We start from the raw sequence: 20,784 nt of genomic DNA on the forward strand, positions 1-20,784 counted from the left end.
ATTAGAATTACTGAAATGCGTGTCCCACAAATCTGATTTTTAGGCAGACTTTTTCCTCTACCTGGCTATTTATTCATCCTTCAGGAGGATCTTTAGCCAAGCATATTTGCAGTGACATATAAATTTAATTTTATAAACATAATGGAAAACAGATTTTTCATCATATTAATGAATAAAATATAGAGGTAATTACGTTGTATTTTCTTGAACCTAGATACTTTCTTACAGTGTTTGCTTAAAATTAACTTTGTCCTATTTGTCAACTGGGTGCTGGAAAAAAACATGTTGAAGCTTTAGAATAATTGTGTAGATTTTTAACTAGGGAAAGCTTTGTATTGCTGCTAATGACAAGCACCCAGAAACCTTGTTAGATAAAAGGCACTTTCAAGCCAATGCTGTGGTTTCCACTGGACATACAGTGCCTATGTAGCAGGCACTGAGAGTAAATGGACTTGCCTTAATTTAGAAAGGAGGGGAGAGGTAGAAGGGAACCATGGGTCCTCCAGTTAGATGGGGAGTTTACTAAGAGAGAGTCCTTGGAAAGGGGAATGGAGAGAAGGTACCTTTGGGTGTCTTCTGTCCATTAGCCCTGCCCTGGAGCACATTTGCTACTTCCAAAAGTAACAAACGGTGATATACAATCAAAGATTACCCTCAGCCTATGCTCCTTTGTCTTAGCTAGGCACTGTTTTTTCAGAGAGTTTGTGTAGCACAAGGGCTGCACACGGGCCCCAAGATGGCAGTAGATACAGCTTGGTGCACTTTTCATTTTGCTTGTTTCTTAAGACTATTTCACAAGTCCTGCGAGGCAACAAAACAAAACAACCAGACAAATAAAATCTAACTTTTACCCAATCTACAGCAGAAAATCAAAGGAGTGGGTGGGATGAGAGAAAATATGCAAAGAGCAACATTTTTAAGTTTGCTTTCCTGTCTGTGATTTTCAAGGACTAATATAACAAAAATGTCTTCTGCCATTATCATTTATGTCTCCCTATTTACTACACTGTCATGTAAATGCAGAGAATGAGGAAGCATCTTTTAAAAGCCTTAGGATATTCTATATGATGACCTCAATATTTACTTTCAGCCATACTGGGAAAACTTACTTTTCATGGAGTGCCACCTAACAGTGAATGTATTAGAGTATAAAATGTTTGGCATATATACACCTATATGTGCACACACACACACACAGAATGCACATTTCACACACATACACTTATTCAAGTTAAAACTGCACTCGAATCAATCCGATTCTACTGCCGTTTCAACTCCTACATTAGTAGATATAAATCTAATTCAAGTATTTAAATACTTAAGAAGAGAAAAGTAACTAGAAAACCAATGAAAAGTGAGACTGTCAGAAATAGAAAATGCCTGGCACTAACAATTTATCTACATTGTCAATTACACTTCAAATTAGAGAATCCAAGATGGACTTGAATATAAATTACACACACACACACACACACACACACACACACACACACACACCTTAAAGTTGTTTTAAGTTCTTTGAAGTTCGAACATGTTTTTACCCAGGGTTATTTTGTTCAGGTTCTTCCTTGTTAGGATTCCAGACTAGAAAGTTGGAAGTCTCAGGAAATGCATGTTTCCATGAGTTTTTTAGTTTCACAGTTTCCAGCAACACAATCTTTTAATCTTTGGTCGCCCAACCAAACAGGAGCTCCATAGGCAGAGTGCTCACACTTTGAATTGCTAATAGAAAATAATGCACAGTGTCCTCAGGATATGATAAACAAGGTTTTTAAGAGCATTTTATTTTATAGCACTTTAGTCTTTTCAGCTAGATTTCAGTGACACCATGGTGTAAATGCTATATTTGCCATAACTTATTGGTGGCTCCTGTGTTACATACAGTTTTAAATAATGCTCTAAATTGTTTGTTTTCCCAATGATAATGATAAAATATTCTGTAGAATTTGTAAAACATGTCTATTGAATCTGTTGAAAATTGTGTAATTGTTCTTTCAATTGTGATACTATTTTGTAGATATTAGTTTTAAATGTATATTTGTATGAGTCTAAAGTATGTGCTTGTATGTGGTATGTGTGGGTACATATATGATAGCTTATCAAAAATCAAACTTATCCTAAAGAAAAAGGGCACATTGTGACCAGCCTTAATTTATTAACACTTTTTTTGTTATTGTTGCAATTTGGATTTAAAACTGAAACTGAAATTAATGTTTTTGTTAAAAATCGCTTCTTTTGATTTTACAATGAATGTGCTTTAGAACCTATCTGCGTTCCCACAAGCAAACTGTCCAGCTTGTGAGGCACCCCATGCTTTCTGAAATAGTCAAACATCTATTAACTTATTAATGTAATCATCACACAGACTAATTTGTTTTCATCAGCAACAAAACCAGTGCACTTCTAAAATTGCCCTTCCCAACATGGCACCCATTTTTCTTTAATAAGTTTTCCATGAAAAATGGTTTCTCCAAACCATTACTTTTAAAAGTTCTATCTTCTCAAGTAAAATGAACTCCCTTGGTGTTATAGGAGTTTTTAAAGGCCCATCCCTACTAGGTGGTTCCAACATGGTTCTCTTCTCAAAAAAAGCAAGCCGGAAACCCTCACACTTTCCCTGTCTGCCCCACATGTAGTCTAGCAATAGAAAATTCATGACTAACAAGGATCTACACATGTGGTCATGCTTGAAGCAAAAATTCTGTGACCTTCTTTGGGCTTGGCATTTTGGTACAGAATATTAATTAACTTACTTATTTCCTTTCTTTCTCTATCCTTAGTTATTCCTTCTCAGTATTTAGGGTTGCCAGGTAAAATACGGGATACCGAGTGAAATTTAAATTGCAGATAAACAAGATTTCTTTAGTGTATTTCTCATATATTTTATCAGACATACTTTCACTTTAAAAAAAAGTTTATCTGAAATTCAAAGTAACGGGGTTATGTCCTATGTATTTTTTCCTAAATCTTACAATCCTATCCACACCGCCTTTCTTTTTCAGCTGGTATAAGGGGTGAGATCTGCCTCCCTCTATACCCCTGTGTTCAGAAACCTCATGAATATCTGCAGACATAATGTCCTTCAAGAAGGAAAATATTGGTCAGCTCCAGGTCCTGCAAATGCTTTTTGAAGGACCAACTCGAATACAGATGGGATAATCAAGCAAATATCTTCATAAGACTAATGCCACCATGTTCAACATTTCCCTTTGCCAGCCTGTGGTGAGGTACAGGTTTCCCCATTAATCCCTTATGCAGCATTTCCCAGTAACTGGAACAACCAAAAACACAGCAACATATTAGAAATGCACCTGAAAAGTGGCAGCACCCCCTAACTAGTACCAGGACCTCTTTTAAATTCAATTTCTTTTTTCTTTCAGAGAGATAACAAACTAATTCATTATTCCCTTCATTAACACCTTACCACAAATTATTTTCATCAGGTTAAAACTCGTCATCTACGGAATTATAGAAAAGGTGACATAGGAAGGAACTGTCTTCACTGCTGGAAGAACAGGAGAGTCTGAGGTATAGACACTGCCCTGGTAACATCTCCTCAGGACATTGCTGGGGGCAGGGGAGGCAGGCTGGGGGACAGAATGTCATCCTGACATGAAGCTATTACCTGGCAGAGAGACTTACCAAAGCAAATGATAACAGCCAGCATTTTTTTTTCTTTTTTTGGAATTGAAAACCCAAGAAGCTTCAAAATAAGAACAGTGACATCAGAGGCTAGTTTCTAAAGCAGAGCAGAAAATAGAACCATGTTGGAATTCCTAAATTCTAGCTTTCAAATACTGTTGTTTCCAACAGTGAATCCTTGACAGAGCCTGAATGTAGATGGAGTTTTGAAACATTTTTGGTAGCTACCTCCTCTCTTGAAATTCCTATAAGTGGCATAGGAAAATCCAAATCCCCTAATATAACGTGTCCATCTCATGACTCCTGCTTACACAAAATTGTGTTGATTTTCTTCATTTCTGGAGGATGGGAATTTGCAGAGCTGGTGACAATTTCTTCATTAGACACCAGAAATTCACCAGAGAGAGACAGATCTGTGCCTTCTCTTTTTAGGATCTGGTCATTGATACTTTAATAAATGTGGTGTAAAGAAAATCCATGCCTACAGTCTGTGTAGCAAATGTGAATTTTTTAAATAAGATTGTGTTCTTAATGTAAAAAAGTTTATTTGTATTCAGTGAAATGCCTAATAAAGTCCTGGTACCAATTATCTTTATTTTTTATTTTAATATTCATTAGTGCTTCATTGTAAGCTCAAAATGGATCCCTTAAATAGGGCATGATTCAGAGCATCAGAAAATATAATTCTTTTTTAACAATGTGAATCATCATATTATGGTTTCCACCATAAATATATATATATAATCTACCAATAAAGGCGATGCTGTGAGTGCTGCAATTATATAAAAGTTAGATATCTGATGTCCAATACACTTCTGATATTATAAAGAAGTCCCATATCAATGTAGCAATATTATAGTAACATAATATATTAATATTATAAAACACTATTTCAAAGTTAAAAGATTTGGGTGAAGGAAATCTACCTACTTTCCTTGAGCCTGCATGGTACCTAACACATGAGACATTATTTCTGAAGTGGAATTGCCTTTATATTTCACCAAGTAAACCCTACCTGCTGGGGTTTAAATCATACTTAAAACAAATTTAAGCATTGTAATAGTATTACAAAAAGAGTCAAGCAAATAAATATGGTCCAAGATGATCTTTGGGGCTGAGCATGGACACAACCCCACCTCAAAGACTCTACTAATATACATTAGTAGATTCATGACATTAGAAGATTGCTATTTACAAAGCTGTAATGATTTCTATATTCAAGAAGTAGTGTATGTCTGCAAATAATACTCCACATACCTATATCTGTGTGTCCTTAAAATAATGTTGCTATAGCGTCATCAGAGCTGTTATTCATTTGTCATTCAGCAAACATTTGCCTACTTTATGGCAGGCTCCCTGCTAAGCACTATAAAATGTTTTTTAAAAGTTTCCTAGGAAAATGGACAAAGTACATCTTTGGTAGTCTCTCACTTGAGCTAACATTTGGCACTATTTTGTCTCCAAGAAAAGCATTCATTCTCAATGACATTTTCAAAGTAATATCCCCAGATAATAAAATTGTTTGAACATAGTTATTCCTGAAAGCCTGAGAAGAAAGAGACAACTTCTAAAATGCGCACAATTGGAAGTAGGTTGGTCATGACCACAGGCAATGAAGAGTAGACTCTTGTTGTCTCCCTGGCACAAACTTTGCCACTATGTACAGGGCAGTGTGTGCAAGCTGGTGGCCACTTCCCATCTGTAGCTCTAAAACAGAAATAGCAGAGCTCTATCCCTTTTTCTTTCTTCCCTTAACTACAGGCTTCTGAAGAAACTGCCTTTGCTCCACAGAAGAGGCTGATGGCACCACTGAGATGATAAAAAGCAGACTTCCGCACCTCAGGTAAGCTGACTCCACAAATAAAAGAGGTATCTCCTCCACATAAGGTAAAAATTATGGTGCTTCCTACATCAAAGGGGTAAAAACATCATCTGGAATTGAAGGAGATAATTCTTTTCAGGTGGAGAAAAATACTCCAGTATGATAAGAGGTATCATCATCGGTTCTCAACACCCGGTTCAATGTATGTTCTTAGTAGTAAGCCATAATAATGTCTGCACTGGAATTAAGTAGCGAGAAGTGAATCTAAATGTAATGAACACTGCTACCATGTGCACTCTTCAGTCCTGTGGATAGAACTATTCCTGGAAACAGCTGGAGCTATTAGGCTACGCTGAACCACACTGAAACCACATTAAACTCTAACAAGTGGGATTTAGTGTCATGGTGACAGAGAGAGGACAGTGTTTGACAACACCAACGCTAGCAGTTCCCAAAGCACTTCTTGGCAGAACCCTTATTCATTATTCGCACTTACTTCTTCATAGGAATATGTAAGCTTGACCTCCTAGGGTTATGCTGAGAAACAATTAAGAAAAAAATATTTTGCCTCAACACAACCACCCAGCCGTTATTAAATTGTGCTCTTTCATTTTGGAAGAAAAATGTGCCTGTAGACTGGTTTCTATATTGCATGTGGATAAGGCAGGACATTTTAATTTAGAACCAATAATCCTTTTCTCTTTGGACTATAAGAATATTAGCCTTTGATTTAAGCACTGAAGGTAAGATATTCTTGTATTCCTAAAGCATAGCAGGTATTAAATCATGTTTGGAAATAATGAAAATGTGGCTGATTGTGGTCCAGTCAAACTGTGGACAGGTGCTTGATGAGGGTCACATACATGCTAAGTGCTGATAGGTGGTAACGAGGGTTCAAAAAAGAATAAGGCAGTATCCTTTACCTATTGCATTCCTCAGAGAAATACTGAGAAACTGAGTAGAATTTAGGGGAAAATACACTGCATGTTGTTCTCTACAAAAGTAGTAAGGCCCTGTCTCTTAGTTTTAAAGGTAACTCTAAATCTTAATGAAGAATAATCAACCATGTGAACCTGGCTTATCTATTCTAAACAAAGATTTGGGGAGGAAGTTACATTTTGAGCTTCAACAAAATGTCTTATTAAATTTTCCCAAAATCTCTTATTAAATTTTTCATCTGCTCATGGATACATGTGGGGTTGCATATATTAACTAAAATTCCAGAGATTCCTGCTCTCACTCAAGACCTCTGCTCACATGCCCTTTTGGATGACTGCCTCTTACCCCATGCTTTTCTAAATGCCCAGAAGATACTAGGTTGGTGCAAAAATAATTTCAGTTTTTGTCATTATTTCCTGTTTGATTCATACAAAACTCCACTACTTCTGGCTACTGCCCACGTTTCTTTCTCATCTTGATGCCCACTACAGTCTCTAGTCTCTGCCCTTTCTCTGCCAGACCCAGCAATCTGCCCAGTTAGCACTGCTTATCTCCATCTGGGCATCCTACAAAGGTGGAGTCTTTAGGGACTAAAGGGGTAGCTGGCCTGTGGCCAGGTAGAGCTAGGTAAGAAAATGCTTCTCCTCCCTTCTAACAGAGGAGCTCACATATAGGGCTATTGTGTTCTAATAATTACCTAAGATCAGAGGAGTGGAAGTTTTTTTTTTTGTTTTTTTTGTTTTGTTTTGTTTTTTTTTTTTTGAGACAGAGTCTCCCTCCAGCTTAGGCTGGAGTGTGGTGGTACAATCATAGCTCACTGCAGCCTCAAGCTCCTGGGCTCAAGCGATCCTCCCACTTCAGCCTATCTAGTAGCTGGCACTGCAGGCATGTGCCACCATATCCAGCTAATTTTTTTAAATGTTTGGTAGAGACAGGGTCTCACCATGTTGCCCAGGCTGATCTTGAACTCCTGGTCCCAAGTGATCCTCTTGCCTCACCTTTCCCAGGTGCTAGGATTGCAGGCATATCATTTATAAATCTGGTTCTCTCTCTTTCCCTCCCCCTTCCCCTCTCTTTCTCTCTCATCTATGGCCTGGAGTCAGAAATGAATTCCAGTGACAACCACCATGCTATTCTCAAAATCGCCACTCCTCTGTAAGGACCAGAACTTTCTTCTTGTCAAATTTATCTCCTTGGCTTCTCATTCTCTCAAGACATTATCCTAGTTGATTCCTTAATTTTTATAATGATAGGGCTCTGAGACACCCACACTCCCTGTTCTGTTGTTTAGAATCATTCCAGGACCTCCTGTGTGTGTGTCTAAAAGAACCAGCAGCTCCTGCCAGCAGCCATCTCCACTCAGACAGGCAGATGACAAATCGAGTAGGGGGCGTTGTGTTTGCGTTCCAAGCTTTTCCTTAGTAAAATTCTTCCTTCCCCTGTCCACCCCAAACCAAGCTTATTCTCTCACATAAACACACAAAATGATGAGTTCATTTAATGTGGCTTAAAATAGTAGTTTTTACTTTAGAGGAGTGTTTACAGAAAAATGAAATCACAAAGCAATATATTACAGGATGGCTGTCACAGGGAAAGGCCAGTGGCTTTGCGTTCCGTTTCCCTACTCCCTACCTTTTCTGAGAGGCTCTATTGAAACTCCTAGGACTGTCCAGAGCAACACTTCTCAAAATTTTGTGCAAACAATAACACAGTGATCTTTATAGAAAAATCAGATTCTGATTTAGCATGTCAGAGATGGGCCCCAGATTCTCCCTTTCTTAGAAGCTCCCAATGACACCTACGTTTCTGTCACAGGCATCCCACCATCAGTAGTTAGGCTATGGAGTCCAGCTTCGAAAAAAACTGCTTCGAAGTCTCAAATTTCCATGTGATTTGTTTTGTAGATGATTAAATGACCCGATCTCTAATTATAAAAACAGTCTGAATTCAAGAATTATTGTGGGGGAGAGAGCTATAATAATTAAAAACTCTTTTGTTTCCCAATCCTAGCCAAACCAAAACCACCAGTAACTACTTGTAGTCTAACAAAATCAGGTTTGTTTATCCACTGCAATGTTCATCTCACCAAAACGAAAACATAAGTTGCTACAGAGTTCTGTGCATGAGTGGAGTTTGGATGAAATTTAAACAAAACGGTATTTTGATAGACTCAAAGCAAAGTAGGGCTTTGTAAAGTCTAGTCAAGACTAGACAGCACAACAGACTCAGAGTCCTGTTTCCCTTCACCCTACAGTGATGTAGCCGTGGAATGTTGTGTGCAGAAACTCATTATCTAAAGTTCCGCTCCTGGAGGCTTCTTCTCTGTGTCAAAGTGACTTAAATCCTGCATGCACAAATGGAATGTTTTATTTTTACTGACAGAACTTTAAACAGCCATACTCATTCAAGAAGGGGGTTGTACTGACACCTTAGAGCTGCAGTGTGTCCTTGTGTGAGTGTCTTCTTCCTTGCAGAGTTGGCATTAACTATATATTTCTGTTATTCCAAACCTGATAAATGGCCATGCAAGATTATACTTTCTCAGTCCCAAACTAATTTTAACCTGATCAGTTTGCAAATGACAGAAACCCAAGTAAGATCAGTTGAACCAAAAACATGAGGGAGAAGGATATTTTTCAAACAAATCAGAACTGAAAGAGAAGCAGCTCTGGGGATAACTGGATCTGGAGTCCCAAACAGTATCATCCAAGCTCAAGTTTTCCCTATCTGTTTTATTTTACTCTGTCTTCATTGACTATACTTAAGTAGGATCTTTTCACACTGAATCAAGATGACAAAAGATAGTTTTTCCTAATAGTTTCAACATAGAAACATAACTGAGATTCATTGATCTGATTTGGGCCTGAAGTCAATTGCCCAAACAAGCACTGGGTATGAGAATAGAATGGACTGATTGGCTGGGCCTTTGCCAGCCCCATCCTTATGAGTGAACTGCAAATGAGGATGCAGTAGTTTACAAGAAAAATCTAAGTTCTGCTACTAGAAGATGTGAGAAGATGCTCTAGTCAGGCACAAATAGCAGATGTCATCTACATGAGTTTCCAACACTTCTGAAACCATGCCATGTAAGGGGGCATTGCCTTTATTTACTCATTAGAGTGGACTTGTTTTTACTTCAGTTCTGAATCACAGAGGAGATGAAAAAGCAAAAACTAACATTAAGCGGAATTTTAACTCTTACTTTTTGATTTTCTTTTGCCTTTTAAATTATGTCAAACTTACAGAGAAGTTGAAAAAAATCTTAGAGAAAACATCCATATACATTTTCCTTGGAGTCATTTTTTAGTTAATATTTTTTCAATGTTAAGTTATCATCTGGGAAATAGTGTGCTTTTAAAGCATGATTCACATTTCAGAAGGAAATTTTTAATTAAGAAGTCAGCATTGAAAAGTTTCAAAACCTACATCCCCATAGTCATTCATATAATAAAGTAGGTATTCATTCAGAATTCACATTATACTAAAGCACCACAGAGAATAGAAAAATAAAGCCAATGGTTTACATAAAAAAGAGGAGAAAAGAGATTTTCTATGATGTATAATATGTGAGAGGATATGAGGTGTGCTCTTTAATCTGAAAAAAAAAAAAGAATTCTGCAGGCTAGAATTCTTACTCTGGAGGAAGTAACAGGCAATTCTTCTGAGACAGTTTTCAGAAGAAGGTGCTAATGTAGTCAAACTAATGGTTCAACAGTGGGGGGAAATTACAGCCTTGGTAGTACCAAATTATTTCCTCCCCAGTCAATACAAGTTGCAGGAAATCCCAAAGTCATTGCTCAGCTTTTGGGATTTGTATTAGTCCATTTTCACACTGCTGATAAAGACATATCTGAGACTTGGTAATTTATTCAGAAAAAGAGGTTTAATGTACTCAGTTCCACATGGCACAAATAGCAGTTCCACATGGCTGGGGAGGCCTCATGATCATGGGGAAGGTGAAGGGTATGTCTCTCACCTGCCAACAGACAAGAGAAGAGAGCTTATGCAGGGAGATTCCCATTTCTAAAACCATCAGATCTCATGGGACTTATTCACTATCATGAGAACAGTACTGGAAAGACCTGCCACCTTGATTCAGTTACCTCCACCAGGTTCCTCCCAAAAGACATGGGAATTGTGGGAGTTACAATGCAAGATGAGAACTGTAACTCATTCACAGCCAAACCATATCAGGGTCACTTTTGAAATAGTTGGCACAACAGCATCTACCTGATACCTGAGATAAGGCATTTCTGAATTAGGAAAGTGGATGAAATTTATTGTGGAGTGTGTGTGTGTGTGTGTGTGTGTGTGAGAGAGAGAGAGAGAGAGAGAGAGAGAAAGAGAGAGAGAGAGAGAGAGAGAGAATATGAGAATATTTAGGCACTCTATAGGATTTTCTGCAGGATTTTCTCTTCAAAGACATTTTTAACGCTAATTCAGATGCCCCCATCTAATAAGGCCTTCCACAAGGCCACATTCTCAAATTCTAGTCACTATTTTAGCAGCTGCACTTTCTTATGAAGTTATAAGAAGAAAAAGACTTTCTTAAAAGTATATAAAAATAAGTTTTAAATGCTGAAAATATCAAAAGATGATCAGCAGCCCTATGAGCACAAGAATGTTCTTGTCTTATTTACCTGTGAATCCCCAATACCTAGTATAGTAATTGCAAATTCGTTCCCCAAGGCTTCCATAACAAATTGGATGTTTTAAAAAACAAAAATGTATTCTCTCACAGTCCTGAAGACTGAAAGTCTAAAATCAAAGTGTCAGCAGTGTTGGTTACTTCTGGAGGCTTGAAGGAAAGCAAACCAGGCCATGCTTCTCCTCCAGCTCTTGGTGGTTGTTGGCAATTCTCAGCATTCGTTGGCTTGTCAATGCGTCACTCCAGTCTCTCCTGCCATCATTACACCATCTTCTCCATGTTTATCTCTGTGTCCTCTCTTTTTCTTAGAAAGGCACCAGTCATTGGATGCAGGGCCCATCCTAATTTAGTATAACTTCATCTTAACTAATTCAATCTGTAAAAATCCTACGGTCCTCTCTTATCCACCATTTCACTTTCTGAGGTTTCAGTTACCCACAGTCAACTGTGATCTGGAAATATTAAATGGAAAATTCCAGAAATAAATAATTCATATGTTTTGAATTTCCTGCCATTCTGAGTAGCATAAAGAATCTCATTCTGTCCCAATCTGATCTGTTATCAGATCGACCCTCTCAGTATCACAGTGCTTATGTTCAAGTTGTTTCTTGGTTTTATTTAAAAATGACCCCAAAGCACAAAGGTAGTGATGCTGGTGAGTCATATATGCCAACGAGAAGCCATAAAGTGCTTCCTTTAAACAAAAGGATGAAAGTCCTTGACTTAAGAAAAATAAGTTGTGAGACCTGGCAAGATGGCTGAATAGGAACAGCTCTGGGTCTGCAGTGAGATCAACACAGAGGCGGGTGATTTCTGCACTTCCAACTGAGGTACCCAGCTCATCTCATTGGGGCTGGTTAGACAGTGAGTGCAGCCCACAGAGGGTGAGCTGAAGCAGGGTGGCATATTGCCTCACCCAGGAAGCACAAGCAGTGGGGGAACTCCTTAGGCTAGTCAAAGGAAGCCCGGAGGGACTGGGGACTGTGTAATGAGGAATGGTGCACCCCAGCCCAAATACTACACTTTTCCCGCAGTCTTCACTACCTGCAGACCAGGAGACTCCCTCCAGTGCCTACACCACCAGGGACCGGGGTTTCAAACAGAAAACTGGGTGGCTGTTTGGGCAGACACTGAGCTAGCTGCAGTTTTTTTTTTTTTTTCATACCCCAGTGGCACCTGAAATGTCAGCGAAACAGAACTGTTCATTCCCCTGAAAAGGGGGCTGAAACCAGGGAGCCCAATGGTCTACCTCAGCAGATCCCACCCCAACAGACCCTAGCATGCCAAAATCCACTGGCTGGAAATTCTTGCTACCAGGACAGCAGTCTGAAGTCAACCTGGGACACTGGAGCTTGGTGAGGGAAGGGGCACCTGTCATTACTGAGGCTTGAGTAGGCGGTTTTCCTCTCACAGTGAAGTTTCAACTGGGTGGAGCCCTCTGCAGCTCAGCAAAGCTCTAGATTCCTCCCTTACCTCTAGACTCGTCCCTTCTGGGCTAGGCATCTCTGAAAAAGTCAAGGGCTCATAGATAAAGCTGCCATTCCCCTGGGACAGAGCACCTAGGGGAAGGGGCCTCTGTGGCGCAGCTTCAGCAGACTTAAACATCCTTGCTTGCTGGCTCTGTGCAGCAGATCTCCCAGCAAAGTGTTTGAGCTCTGCTAAGGGACAGACTACCTCTTCAAGTGAGTCCCTGACCCCATGCCTCCTGACTAGAAGACACCTCCCAGCAGGGGCCAACAGATACCTCATACAGGAGAGCTCCAGCAGGTATGTGGTGCCCCTCTGGGAAGAAGCTTCCAGAGGAAGAAACAGGCAGCAATCTTTGATGTTCTGCAGCCTCTGCTGGTGATACCCAGGCAAACAAGGTCTGGAGTGGACCTCCAGCAAAGTCCAGCAGATGCACAGCAAAGGGGCCTGACTGTTAGAAGGAAAATTAACAGAAAGGAATAGCATCAACATCAACAAAGAAGGATGACCACATAAAACCTCCATCTGAAGGTCACCAACAGTTAAGACAAAAGGCAGATAAATCCACAAACATGGGGAGGAACCAGCGCAAAAAGGCTAAATATTCCAAAAACCAGAATGCGTCTTCTCCTCCAAAACAATCACAACTCATCACCAGCAAGAGAACAAAACTGGACAGAGAATGAGTTTGATGAACTAACAGAAGTAGGATTCAGAAGGTGGGTAATGACAAACTCCTCTGAACTAACAAAGTATGTTTAACTCAATGTAAGGAAGATAAGAACCTTGAAAAAATGGGTTAGAAATATTGCTAACTATAATGACCAGTTTAGAGAGGAACATAAATGAACTGATGGAGCTGAAAAACACAGCACAAGAACTTCGTGAAGCATACACAAGTATCAATAGCTGAATCAATCAAGCAGAAGAAAGGATATGAGATTGAAGATCAACTTAATTAAATAAAGCCTGAAGACAAGATTAGAGAAAAATGAAATGAACAAAGCTTCCAAGAAATATGAGACTATGTGAAAAGATCAAATCTATGTTTAATTGGTATACCTGAAATTTACAGGGAGAATGGACCCAAGTTGGATATTATCAGGGAGAACTTCCCCAACCTAGCAAGACAGGCCAACATTCAAATTCGGGAAATATAGAGAACATCATAAAGATACTTCTCAAGAAAAGCAAGACACATAATCATCAGATTCATCAAGGCTGAAATGAAGGAAAAAATGTTAAAGGCAGCCAGAGTGAAAAATCAGGTTACCCACAAAAAGAAGACCATCAGACTAATAGCAGCTTTATCTTCAGGAATCCTATAAGCCAGAAGAGAGTGGGGGCCAATATTCAACATCACATCCTTAAAGAAAAGAATTTCAACCCACAATTTCACAGCCAAACCAAGCTTCATAGGCAAAGGAGAAATAAAATCCTTTACAGACAAGCAAATGCTGAGAAATTTTGTCACCACCAGGCCTGCTTTACAAGAGCTCCTTAAGGAAGCACTAAACATGGAAATGAACAACTGGTACCAGCCACTACAAAAACATACCAAAGTGTAAAAACCATAGACACTATGAAAAACATGCATCACTAACAGGGAAAATAACCAGCTAGCATCATAATGACAGGATCATATTTACATATAACAATATTAACCTTAAATGTAAACGGGCTAAATGCCCTGATTAAAAGACAGACTGGTTAATTGGATAAAGAGTTAATACCCATCTGTGTGCTGTATTCAGGAGACCCGTCCCATGTGCAAAGACACATGTAGGCTCAAAATAAAGGGATGGAGGAAGATTTACCAAGCAAATTAAGAGCAACACAAGCAGGGATTGCAATCCTAGTCTCTGATAAAACAGACTTTAAACCAACAAAGATCAAAAGGGACAAAGAAGGGCATTACATAATGATAAAGGGATCAATGAAGCAAGAAAAGCTAACTACCCTAAATATATATGCACCCAATACAGGAGCACCCAGATTCATAAACCAAGTTCTTACAGACCTACAAAAAGACATAGACTCCCATACAATAATAGTGGGAGACTTTAAAATCCCACTGTCAATATTAGACAGATCAACGAGGCAGAAAATTAACCAGGATATCCAGGACTTGAACTCAGATCTGGACCAAGTGGACCTAGTAGACATCTATGGAACACTCCACCCCAAATCCACAGGATATACATTCTTCTCAGCATCACATCACACTTATTCTAAAATTCATCACATAATTGGAACTGAAACACTACTCAGCAAATGCAAAAGAACAAAAATCATAAACAGTCTCTCAGACCATGGTGCAATCAAATTAGAACTCAGGATTAAGAAACTCACTCAAAACTGCACAGTTACATGGAAACTGAACAACTTGCCTCTCAATGACTACTGGGTAAATACTGAAATGAAGGCAGAAATAAAGATGTTCTTTGAAACCAATAAGATCGAAGATACAATGTACCAGAATCTCCGGGACACAGCTAAAGCAGTGTTTAGAGTGAAATTTATAGCACTAACTGCCCACAAGAGAAACGAGGAAAGATCTCAAATCAATACCCTAACATCACAATTAAACAAACTAGAGAAGCAAGAGCAAACAAATTCAAAAGCCAGCAGAAGACAAGAAATAACTAAGATCAGAGAAGAACTGAAGGAGATGGAGACACAAAAAAACCCTTCCAAAAATTGATGAATACACAAGCTGGTTTTTTTTTTTAAAGACCAACAAAATAGACTGCTAGCCAGACTAATAAAGAAAAAAAGGCAGAAGAATCAAATAGAAGCAATAAAAAATGATGAAGGTGATATCACCACTGATCCCAAAGAAATACAAACTACCATGAGAAAATACTATAAACACCTCTATGCAAATAACTGGAAAACCTAGAAAAATGGATAAATTCCTGAATACATACACCCTCCCAAGACTAAACCAGGAAGAAGTCAAATCCCTGAAAAAAACAAAAACAAGTTCTGAAATTGAGGCTGTAATTAATAGCCTATCAACCAAAAAGTTCAGGACCAGAGGGACTCATAGCTGGATTCTACCAGAGGTACAAAGAGGAGCTGGTACCATTACTTTTGAAACTATTCCAAACAATAGAAAAAGAGGAAAACCTCCCTAACTCATTTTATTAGGCCAGCATCATCCTGATACCAAATCTACCAGATACAAAACAAAAGAAAAATTTTAGGCCAATATCCATGGTGACATTGATGCCAAAATCCTCAATAAAATATTGGCAAACTGAATCCAGCAGCACATCAAAAAACTTATCCACCATGATCAAGTCAGCTTCATCCCTGTGATGCAAGGCTGGTTCAACATACACAAACCAATAAATGTAGTCCATCATAAAAGCAGGATCAATGACAAAAACCACATGATTATCTCAATAAATGCAGAAAAAGCCTTGAATAAAATTCAACACCACTTCATGCTAAAACCTCTCAATAAACTAGGTATTGATGGAACTTATCTCAAAATAATAAGAGCTATTTATGACAAACCTACAGCCAATATCATACTGAATATGCAGACACTGAAAGCATTCCCTTTGAAAACCAGCAAAAGACAAGGATGCCCTCTCTCACCACTTTTATTCAACATAGTATTGGAAGTTCTGGCCAGGACAATCAGACAATAGGAAGAAATAAAGGGTATTCAGATAAAAAGAGAGGATGTCAAACTGTCTCTCTTTGCAAATGACATGATTGTATATTTTGAAAACCTCAACATCTCAGCCCAAACTCTTCTTAAGCTGATAAGCAACTTCAGCAAAGTCTCAGGATACAAAATCAATGTGCAGAAATCATAAGCATTTCTAAACACCAATAAAAGACAAACAGAGAGCTGAATCATGAGCGAACTCCCATTCACAATTGCTACAAAGAGAATACCTAGGAATACAACTTACAAGGGATGTGAAGGACCCTTTCAAGGAGAACTACAAACCACTGCTTAAGGAAATAAGAGAAGATGCAAACAAATGGAAGAATATTCCATGCTCATGGATAGGAAGAATCAGTATCATGAAAATGGCCATAGTGCCCAAAGTAATTTTCAGATTCAGTGCTAATCCCCATCAAGCTACCATTGACTTTCTTCACAGAATTAGAAAATACTACTTTAAATTTCATATGGAATGAAAAAAGAGCACGCATAGCCAAGACAATCCTCAGCAAAAAGAATAAAGCTGAAGGCATCATGCTACCTGACTTCAAATTATACTACAAGTAACAAAAACAGTAACAAAAACAGCATGGTAGTGGTACCAAAACAGATATATAAACCAACAGAACAGAAAAGAGGCCTCAGAAATAACACCACACATCTACAGCCATCTGATCTTTTGATAAACCTGATAAAAACAGGCAATGAGGAAGGATTCCCTATTTAATAAATGGTGTTGGGAAAACTGGCTAGTCATATGCAGAAAACTGAAAACTGGACCTTTTCCTTATAACTTATACAAAAATTAACTCAAGACGGATGGAAGACTTAAATGTAAGACCTAAAACCTTAAAAACTCTAGAAGAAAACCTAGGCAATACCGTTCAGGACATAGCCATAGGCAAAGACTTCATGACTAAAACACCAAAAGCAATGGCGACAAAAGCCAAAATTGACAAATGGAATCTAATTAAACTAAAGGGCTTCTGCACAGCAAAAGAAACTATTATCAGAGTGAACAGGCAACTTACAGAATGAGGGAAAAATTTTGCAATTTATCCATCTGACAAAGGGCTAATATCCAGAATCTACAAAGAACTTAAATCTACAAGATAAAAAACAAACAAGCCCATCAAAAAGTGGATGAAGGATATCAACAGACACTCCTCAAAAGAAGTCATTTAGGCAGCCAACAAACACATGAAAAAAAAAGCTCATCATCACTTGTCATTAGAGAAATGCCAAATCAAAACCAAATTGAAATACCATCTCACACCAGTTAGAATGGCAGTCATTAAAAAGTCAGGAAACAACAGATGCTGGAGAGGATGTGGAGAGATAGCAATGCTTTTACACTGCTGGTGGGAGTGTAAATTAGTTCAACCATTGTGAAAGACTGCATGGCAATTCCTCAAGGATCTAGAAATAGAAATACCATTTGACTTAGCAATCCCATTACTGGGTATATACCCAAATGATTATAAATCATTCTTCTGTAAAGACACATGCACACACATGTTTACTGCAACACTGTTCACAATAGCAAAGACTTGGAACCAACCCAAATGCCCATCAATGATAGAGTGGATAAAGAAAATACGGTACATACACACCATGGTATACTATGCAGCCATAAAAATGGATGGATTCATGTTCTTTGCAGGGACATGGTTAAAGCTGGAAACCATCATTCTCAGCAAACTGACACAAGATCAGAAAAGCAAATACTGCATGTTCTCACTCATAAGTGAGAGTTGAACAATGAAAACACATGGACACAGGGAGAGGAACATCACACATTGGGGCATGTCAGGGGTAGGGGTTAGGGGAGGGATAGCATTAGGAGAAATACCTAATGTAAATGATGGGTTAATGGGTACAGCAAACCACCATGACGCATGTATACCTATGTAACAAACCTGCATATCTGCACACGTACCACAGAACTTGAGGTATAATTTTGAAAAAAGAAAGGTAAGTTGTATGATGAGCTTGCTAAGATCTACAGCAAGAATGCATCTCCTATCTATGAAATTATTATAAAAAAGAAAAAATAAATTTGTATGTAGTATATATAATGTTCAGTACTATTCATGGTTTCAGGCATCCATTGGGTGTCTTAGAATGTATCTCCAATGGGTAAGGGGAAACTACTGTATTTCCATACCAGGTCACATTCTGAGATTCAGGGTATGCATGGATTTTGGGGGATACTGTTCAGCCCACTAAGAATTGGTATATATCAGAAAGAAATGCTGGAATAATCATGATGTGTTATAAAATAATATATGTATCATCCATCTTTCTTTTGATAGATCCTTCTACAATTCAGTAGGTTAGTTGTTCAGTGAAGTTAATAAGTCAAAATATGAAACAATTTAAATTGTTAGTATATAAAAACTCATTTGAAATATTTTTCTTGTAATGCTGATAATATAATAAAGAAATACAAATCCTCGACATTCAAACATTCTCACATTTTTATGTAACTTTAAAAAATAATGGTTTAGTATACTCTGCTCAAATAGTCTATTTTCTCTACAACTTCTCTTCATTACATTTTTCTGTAGACCTCTCCTCAGGTAGAATGATTACATGATCAATAATCTTTTTTTAAATAAATTTTAACATTTTTCAAAACACTGCACTTCAAGAGATATAACAGAATGAACCCCGTGTTAACAAATTTAAAGAATTACATGTAAATAGAACATGTTTGCTGTCTCATTGTCTCAGATAGCATCAGATAGACTCTGACATTTCCATTAGAAACAAACAGGAGACAGAAACCACACTAATTTGAACATGAAAAGTTTAATATACAACTATTAACTATAACAGAGGATGGAAGAAATAGAATATTGGCTAGCATTAAATAAGGAGAACTATAAGGAATATAAGAATAGCAGAAATAAGGAGCAATCCCCACCCTTAGGGCTTAAATAGAGCATCTAAGTAAGAACTTCCCACAGGGTTGAGATTCATACTTCAGTGGGGAGGGCAAAACATTGGCTCACCGGATGTCAGAAAAGGTGCTGAGATGCTGTGCCATTGGCACTTGATGGCAATCTGCTCTCCAAAGAAAACCATCCAGAGGGAAAGGTGGTGTCTCAGAATTTGTTGCAATGTTGCACAAGAGGGTTCAGGGGAAGCTGCACAGGGATGTGCCCCTTCAGGGGTGCTTTGCTGCAAAAATATCTAAGGGGCTCCTTGTGGGCAGCTGTTGGTCAATGAGTGCCTCTGGGCACCATGCACTGCAGGAGCTGGGCACTGCAGGAGCTGGGCATTGAGAAGCCCAGCACTAGAAAAAACATGCCGCAGGATCCTGGCAGAAGGAACCAAGTGGGACCAGGAAGAAAATGACACTTTTTTTTCCTCTAAACTCCCTCTAAGTCTCCCACTGGCAAAGTTTAACATTGAGCCAAATAACAAAGAAAATCTATTTTAAGTCTGTATTATCACAAGGCAGGCAATGAAATATGAATTTGGAGCTGAGGCAATAAACTGATAATTGGCACATCTGGTTAACCAATTTTCTTTGTGAACTGAGTTCAATCATGTTTCTACTGCTTAATGAGGAATTCTAGACTGCTAGGACACTAGCTTTGTGCAGACACCAGAGTTTCTCTAAATTATACAAGTGCTAAGGCAACACCAAAATACTGGAGGCCAAATATGTCATCTGATACATTCTATTTGTGTAACACTTAAACATAGTGACCTTCAATGCTTAGCCTGTTGCAATGCTTTTTATCTTTAATATGAATAAAATTGAAATCATTACATAGATTTATTATTTTTATTTAAAAAGTCTTATTAGCATTATATCTAAATTATTCTTTCTCACTTCAGGCTTTTCTTGCCGTTTTGCAATGCCGTTTTCTGATAAACATTAACACTTAACACTAGAGGACCTGAACTCCAGGCAGTTTATCACACGTATTTTATGTATTTGTGTTTTCCTTATATTTTCTAATTTATTTATCAAAAATTTACCCTTTATGCCTGAATATTGTCATCTCTATGTTACAAATAAAGATATCAAGACTTAGATAAGTTCAATAACTTGACCAAGTCTATACAAGCTAATAAACTGTTGACCCAGGATGTGAGTATGTCTAGATCAATGACTCATCAGTACTCTATTATGGCCCATGAAGAAAATAATATCAATTATTAGAAGAAAAATTATAAAATAGCTGTGCCATTGCTACTATTTGGCTTCCCTTCCCTACAATTATACTTGCAGAGAACATTGCTGCTTCAAGAAGCATTAGAATAGTTAAAGAAGATCAATAATGACTATTTTTAATAACATATCATAATTTATGGTTCTCATCGTGTATGCTTACAGGATCTAATTTTACTCATTTTTTTTTTCATTTCACCTTCCTGTTTCCACATGCCATTTTGCTCAAAAAGTACTGTTGATAAGCCTTCTGCTATCACTGTCTAATTCACAGGGACTCTGTTAACATCCAAGAGAGGGCAGAACAAATAATAAGTTTGTTGCCAACCCTTGTGGTTATTTTCAGAGACTTAATATAACCAATCAATAAAAGGCAATTTCGAGAAATA

Source organism: Saimiri boliviensis, chromosome 1 (assembly GCF_048565385.1).
Source record: "Saimiri boliviensis isolate mSaiBol1 chromosome 1, mSaiBol1.pri, whole genome shotgun sequence".
NCBI lineage: Eukaryota > Metazoa > Chordata > Mammalia > Primates > Cebidae > Saimiri > Saimiri boliviensis.